General features: G+C 38.2%; 1 long non-coding RNA gene across 1 annotated transcript in view; it reads left to right on the top strand.

The window, feature by feature from the left end:
• The first annotated feature begins 6,909 nt into the window (after positions 1-6,909).
• Positions 6,910-8,050, top strand: part of LOC128867737 (uncharacterized) — an 87,834-nt gene continuing 86,693 nt past the window's right edge. The window contains exon 1 of the long non-coding RNA XR_008455012.1: positions 6,910-7,980. This is a non-coding gene — a long non-coding RNA (uncharacterized LOC128867737). The remainder of the gene's footprint in view (positions 7,981-8,050) is intronic.

Below are 8,050 nucleotides of genomic sequence, written 5' to 3'. Positions count from 1 at the left end.
AATTAATAATAATCTAGAAATGCAGTATTCTTTACAGAATATGAAAAACGGATTAAATCAATTGATAATAATATTCCTTTTATTTCGTTTTAATGTATAAAATTTAGCATTTCTTCAAGTTTACAAAGAGAGAATATTAGAGAATACTTAGACAGATTGATTGATTTTAGGTTGCACTTCGACCTCATGGGCTTTTGTGCCCTCTACTTATCACAGTACCTCACTCAAACCCACTTAAGATGTAGCTGCATTGGGCTCAGCTTATGTCTTTCTTTTGGCTGCAGTTGGCCAAGATGTCTCAACCTTCTCTGCACTAAAGCGCCACATTAAAGGAGAATAGGATATGCAGAATATTTATCAACTAGTTAACAATTCATGTAGTAACATTTTGAAGAAGTATTTTGTGGACGTAAAATCAAAGCCAATAGGATTTGAAAGCGAGTTGAATGTTCTCAACGTTCTAGAAATGGGAGAAATGGAGGGATAATTAGCTCTAGCCATCTCCAACCAGAAAATACCATGATTTCGTAAGCTACGCTAAGAAATATTGAAATTAGTTTTCTCGAGTAACGGTGGGGAGTCAATCGCCTCACTTATCAAATCGAAAATGAAAGTGAGGGAGCGAGTAGTATTTCTACTATCTAGTGATTTAAGGTTAATAAGCGAGCAGCGACCTTAATAGGACCGAATTGGATCAGTGAAACGCAGTTAAATGCTAAAAGCATATCGAACAAAGACTTTCTAGATATGTTTAAGCATACCAATATGACAAGCCTAATGTGGCCTCTGATGTGGAGAGCCCTAGTCTGCGTTCCTGAAAAAATCATCACTCTTATCAAAGAATTGTGTGCTGATGCAAGTTGCAGAGTTAGACATGAAAACATCCTGCGCAATGGTTTCCAAGTAAAAACAGGAGGAGTAAGGCAGATATGCGTTTTATTCCCGCTTCTATTCTAGTGCTGGGCCTAATAGTGCAGCAAGCTTCAGCGGCTAATAGTGGAATTTCGTGGGGTATGAACGACAACCTTGAAGACTTAGACTACGCTGATGACTTGGACGGATTCTGCTATATCGAAAGCTTCATTAACAGAACTGGCGGGTCAGCAGCTGACATACGCAATTAAAAAGCAAAAGGTCCCGCTGTATTTGGCATGCAAGACAAAGTTTGGAGATCTTCGTATGTATATACCCAGACGTACGAAAGTAAGAATCTTCAAATCAAACGTGAAGTCTGTAGTTCTATATGGTGGCGATACATGGAATGCGACGATGTGCGATGTACAAGCTCTACAAGCATTCATCAATAGTTGCCTCTGAAGGATTGTGCACATTTTCTGACCGAATACCATCTCCAACACTGACCTCTGGACGCTTGACGAAGCAGGTTTCTGTTTATCTCTCTATTCATGTACATATTGGTACAGCAGCCTTAGGCTGGTTCCAACAAGAAAGTCGCAGGCGCGGGAGCCATCCAATACGTGGGGACGATTACTTGAAAGAGAAGCGCTTCAAGCAGGTCGTTCGTGACGTCAAATCAAATTTCTTGCAGTGAATAAACCTAACTTTACCTTTTTTGTTGAGTCCCTTTGTTCCTCCTAGGAGCCACGGGAAAATATTTATATATAATATATATGGGTATATATATGTACAATATATATAAAATGACCTCCAAATAAAGCCGCCATATTCCAGCTTCGAACGCACCAGAGAAGTATATCAAGGCTAAAAAAAGTTGAGTTAAAGCAAGTACAGAATATGACTTTGCAATAATGCAATTTAAATGTCTTGGAAAAGAGAATCTAGCGTGATATAGGTATGACACCAAGATCAATAATTTCATTTAGAACCAGTAGGAAGTGGGTATAGGAGAACCAGATTTAGAATAAAAGCCATAAAAGCAGTTGCTTGTATTTAAATTAAACTTCTTTCTGGACAAAGCAACGACGTTTTCTAAATCACATTGAAGACTTGGTATTTTCCAGCAAAAATAACGAAAAATTAGTGCTGTTAAGGAGTTTAGTGCGGTAACAGTCAATAATTCCCTGAAAGCATTGAAGACACTGACGGATTTCATGATGACGTAAGTTCAAGTAGTGTTGAAAAAGCTACATTTGTCTCATTCGGAAAATTGTACGAAACAAAGTTCTATTTAAATGGACTTATCTGCTGTCGATGAAGAGAAGGAGAAGCTGGTAACCAAATTTGTCTTAAAAGATTGTTGTAATAACGAATGCCGAACAATTACACTATGAAAAATTACCGAGAATGGGGGAAAAAAGGATGAAGTCGATTTAGTATACAAACTGCATCAGCGGGCAAAATAGTTTGGTATGAATGGAAAAGACATCTTAAACCAGTGTAAAGGGTATTTCAAAAGCAGTGCTTAGCTGTTGCTTTAATGGGACAGGGGTACTTCGAGGCTCGAAAAAATGATGATTTTTAATAATTCTTTTTTGCTAGTCGATTACTTTATTTTACAAAAATAAAATAATAGCATTAATACATCATGTTTCGTCTTGACTTTAGCAAAACTCCACCAAAAATAATTAATAATTGTAAAAGTTATCGCTGTTTATGTGGAACCGGTTTCTCCAGAAGTCGCTTGCGGTGATCATCACAAGTCCCAGAAGATTCATCTAAAATCAATCGGTCAAGAAAAATTAGTTTTATTAATAGATAAGCTTGTGCCTGATCGAAGCTGTTTTCAAGTTTTCGAAAAGTTTTTTTTTTTTTTATTGAAATGTTATAAATTTTTATTTACATTCCATAAAGATTACACCTAGTATAAAACTAATAAGTAATTTTCATTTCACAATTTGAAGTAGCTTAAGCAATATTGACAACTAAGTCTTGAGGTTTCTTTCTTTTTAATCTTCTTTTCACAGTTGCTTCATCGCTTAGTACGGAAGCTTCTGCGTTAATGTGTTTTTTTCATTTTTCAGCATGCTTAACTGCACAGAGATTGGCTGTGTCTGAGACGGTTTTTAAATTTAAGTCCTTGAGCAGATCTTCATTATGCACGTACCAGGGAGCTTTAACGATTCCCCAGATTACTCTATTTTGGAGGCGCTGTATAATGTCGATGTTGGTCTTTGCAGTACATCTCCATAATTGGAGACCATAGGTCCACACCAGCTTTAGCACTTGGTTGTAAATGAGGAGTTTATTTTGAGTTGATAGCTCAGAGTTTCTGCCAATTAGCCATTGGAGTTTTTGCGTCTTTAGATTCAGCTCAGCAGCTTTGATTTTCACGTGCTCTTTCCACTTGAGCTTTACATCTAAAGTCATGCCTAGATACTTTGCACTATTAGCATTTGGCACTATTGCTGACAAAATATGAACTGGTTTATAGATAATTTTTTTATTAGTAAAATCCACGTGAACTGATTTGGTTTCCTTTAGCTTTATGTTCCAATTTTCAGTCCATGTGACTACTTCGTCAATGGACTTTTGCAGTTTCTGGATGGATTCGTTTTCAGTTGATCCAACAGCTAAGATGCATGTATCGTCAGCGAATGTAGCTACTTTGCACATATTCGGTACTGGCAGGTCTGCGGTGTAGAGTAGGTACAGTACTGGGCCGAGTAAGCTGCCTTGTGGTACTCCGGCCAATATTTGTTTTATTTCCGAATACGCCTGCTTTAGCTTTACTCTAAAGTACCTATTTGTTATATACGATTCCAAAATGTCAGTGAACTGCAACGGAACAAGGGCTTTTAATTTACAAAGTAGTCCTTCGTGCCATACTTTATCAAATGCCTGGGCAACGTCAAGGAATATTGCTGAGCAGACTTTATTACTCTCTAGCGCGTCTTCTATTGTATGTGTTATCCTGTGTATTTGTTCGACGGTGGAGTGTTTTTCCCGGAAGCCAAACTGATGTGAGGGTATGATGTTTCTACATGCAATTATAGATTTTAAGCGTTTGGAGAAGAGATTTTCGAATAGTTTACCCATTACTGGAAGCAGGGCGATTGGCCGGTAAGTGGACACTTCATTCGGATTTTTGCCTGGTTTAGGTATCATTACTATTTCGGATACTTTCCATTGGAATGGTATATATTTCCAACCTAGGCATGCATTCATTATAAAAGTCAATTTCATTAGCGCCTTAGTTGATATATTTCTCAAAACTTCGGCGGTTATTAAGTCGAACCCTGGACTCTTCCTTAATTTTAAATTGGAAATTTCGGTAGCAACTTCATCTATACTGAAATGCTTTATTTTAACAAACTCTTGTACAGTTGATGGCGGAGTGAAATTTATTGTTTTTCGGTTTTTCGAAAAGTGTTTGGCGGAATCACTTCAAATGGTCGCACAATACTTTTACGATATACTTTAAGAAAATGCAAAAAAAGTCAAATTTTTTACCCTTAACCCGTTAACATGTAAAGGGTGAGCCATCTTTTATGTCGGTATGAAAACATTCAATAACTTTGAAAACAAAAACAACTGATTTGTATAAGTGAGGTATTTTTATTTAGTTTGGTTATTTACAATTTATTAAAATTGTTTTTTGAACACAATCAAGTGGCCACCTTTATTAGCAATCTGCGATCTTTTTTCTGCATTTGTCATCACCTTGTCAAGCATTTCGGATTTTATAGCGTCGATTTCGGTGTAAAGCGATCCATTGTTGAAACTGTACTGAATTGGCGTATCGAAAACATGTTTGTTGAAGTAGTTCCCTGTAAATATTTAGATCCTTTCAGATTTTACTATTTCTATTCAAAATACGGCTCGGTATATTTGTTACGTGAAAAATTAATATACATAATCTAAATGTCCACCTTGAGCACTTCTATAGACTGTCATACGAGAATTAGAGCTTTCAAGAACTCGCTCATTCATTATCGCATTGAATTCGCAATATTGAAAACGCCATTCTGGTCTGCCACACCTTTTTCTATCATTGACTGAACCACTTTCTTGAAATTTTTTCACCAACCTTTGAATTGCCGACGCATTCGCACGATTATTTCCACCAAAAAAGTTACGAATATCGCGATTTTTTGTTCTTAAAGAGCAATAATTTTCATAATAGGTTTCAATAATTTTAATGCGTTATGCTATGATTGGCAAATGTGGAAAATGTCATAAAAAATATCTGCCTTCAGAGGAAAAAATATCGAGACGCACGCCATAAATTGGAGGAGGCGCTCGGCGAAACACCTAACAGAAGTGATTTAGTTTGTTTTTTTTTTTTTAGTTATTTATAGGATTTATGCCCTACTGACATCTAGACATAATTTTGAAATACCCTTAATAGCGCTTACAACCTTTATCGGGTATTTGACCGTGCTTCTCCACCTGTTTATGTTTTGCATTTTGCTCTATGTTCACAAATGGTTACAGTTTTGAGCTGACTTTGAAAGGCAAATGGCTTTTTATGAGAAGTCTTTTCATGGCAGAAATACACTCGGAGGCTAGCAAGAAAATTAAAAAAATAGGAAAAATATTTCAGTTTATTGAGGAAGTTGGGCTCAGAGAAATACTCTGAATCCATGAAGGGGGCGACATTTTAAATTTTGTATTCACAATTTTGAGAAAATTTCTGGTTATGCTGCTTTCTGGCCCACTAAATTTCCTTATAATATTGTGACAGTTCCAAGTGGCTCGAAATTCGCGTCGAGCTTTAATAATTATTTGTTGACGGTGTAAAAATTTTTTTCCTTAGAAGGATTGTTCAGAATTTTTTCATACGGAGAAAGTCTACAAAACCGCGACCAAAAAAAAATGTTCAAAAATCAACTTTCTCTTTTGTGTATACAAATTCAATGGGCTGTTGCTCTGCATACTTGAAATTCATTCTTAATAGGAATTCGGATACAAAAGTTTAAAATTTTGATGAAAACTTGCTGATTTTTTTAAATATTTTTTTTTGCTTTTTGAAATTTGCGCAGAGTTTGAAACTGGGAAATAAAAAGCATATAAATTGTCACAATTTGTTATTAAGTCCCTGTCCTATAGTTATGAAAGGCGCATTGATTTTCGACACAAAAATTGTAAACAATGTCCATCCCTATTTCAAGTCTCAGCTAAAATATATTTTGAAAAACCTACGCGCCTGAAAACCAATAGACGATTTTGTGGCTTATCTGCTTCATACAACCGTTATATGAATATTTTAAATCCGCTTAATGTTTTACCGCGCTTCTAATGCGTGCCGCATTTTTATAGCAAACTCCACACCCTTTAGAAAACATTTTTACACACAAACACACGCGTGAAAATGTCTGCATGAAATATTAGCCAAAAATGAGCACAGTTTATAGTACTTCCAAAAAGAAAGCTCTTCCCTCTGCCATATGCTCGCTGGAAGCCTGCTGCTCTGCGTATTACACACGCCTTGTTTACAGATCTCACGCACGTCACAATGAGTTACAATGTAAGCCAATAGTCAATGCCTTTTCCAAAGTCTGCACGTAGGCGCGCACGTTTTCCCGATGCTCAGTTCCTCACGCATTTCGTTACAAGGCGCGCGCTCAAACAAAGCCAACGAACTTCCAGTGCGACCGAGGAGAGCGCCAAGGCGCGCGACATCTGCTGGAAAACTGGTGAAACTACAAAACGAAGCATACAAATTGGCGCTCGTGTAATAAGTTCGTGTGCGTTCAAGCGCTCTGTGAGACTCTACTGCTGGATTGGATGCTGGGCAAATGCCAGCCTGTCAGCCTGCCAGCACGCCAATGCTTTAAATTTTCCAAGCGCCCGCTCAAGTTGGCTGGCTTTTCGTGCTTTGTGGCTTCGGTGTTTATGCCCTCGCATTCGTTATCGCCAGCGCCACCGTCACCGTTACCACGAGCACAGCCGAGATGCATTGGAAGCTGCGGCTGCTGTCCATTGCCAGCCGATGTGATGGCATTCATCTATGTGTACCATAAAAATGTTTCAGTGAGAGTTTACGATCCCGCGGGTACGGTCGGAACTTTCGGGATTTACGCGTAAATTTTCAGAGCTCGTATAAAACGGAAAATTAACGGCAAACGCAAACGGCGACCAGCGAACGGTCGAGTGTGTATACAAAACAGTGCGATGCGGTTTGTGCTGCTGTCCTGTGCTGCACAAATGGCATTTAGTGAATGAGAAATTGCTGGTGGCCATAGTGTGTGTTTGCGTGTTCCTTTAATTGTTTTGCAATTGCGAAAGGAAACGCCAAATTCTCATCTCGATTGCAGTGCACCAGAAAAATTCTGATTCTGTTTCTGAAAAAGTGTGCTTGTGCGAAAAGAAGGAAAGCCCAAATTTCGTGTGTGCACCCGCAGTGCAAAACAAAAAAAAAACGTGAATTGTCTCCCGAAAAAAATTAAACAAAAAAGGCAGCTAAATGCTTCAAAGTGCAAGTCTAAAAGCAGCGCCTACAAAATAAAAAAAGAAAAACGAAAAATTGCTGCCAGGACACGCTCAGCGCTTTGGGCGTAGGGTACGATATAAAGTGGACTTTGTGGACGAGTTGCGCTAGTCTGGATGATGGTAGTGGTGGTGCACTCGCCATACATACATACTTAGTTGCGATCTCAATGCATTCATTTCGCTTGGCAAACTCGCTTTTGGGCACCGGCAAACACAGCGTTTCCGCGAGTCAGTGCGTGCGAATCGTACCGTCTACAAAAAAGTGCTTCGGTGTGTCGCGTTGTGAACGCGCGCGTGTGTGTGTGTACGTGTGCGGAGAGTGATTGTGCTGCTGGTTACGGTTAAAACCCAGTTCAAAATCTAATTGAATGTTAGTTTGAATAGCAAAAAAAAAGGTGTGATCCCAACTAATCGGGCAAAGCAGCAAATGGAAGCGAAGAAAAGCTGGGAAGTGCAAATCCAAGCAAAAAAATTATTGACACCTTCGAAACTGCCGAATTTCAATACTTACAAAGTCTAGATAGCAAATACCAACTGCTAATTGCATGCCACTATTAAAGCTAACTTTTACAACAACAACAACAACTATTTTAGCGCTGCATAGCCATCAACCAGTCTTCACCTCAAGTAACTAAATATTTGATTTGAAATATCCACAATTTTTTTCTTAATTTTTGAATGCTGTGCAGGCAAGCCA

This window comes from Anastrepha ludens, chromosome 6 (assembly GCF_028408465.1).
Source record: "Anastrepha ludens isolate Willacy chromosome 6, idAnaLude1.1, whole genome shotgun sequence".
NCBI classification, from domain to species: domain Eukaryota; kingdom Metazoa; phylum Arthropoda; class Insecta; order Diptera; family Tephritidae; genus Anastrepha; species Anastrepha ludens.
This window is presented reverse-complemented; position numbering and strand designations above follow the sequence as displayed.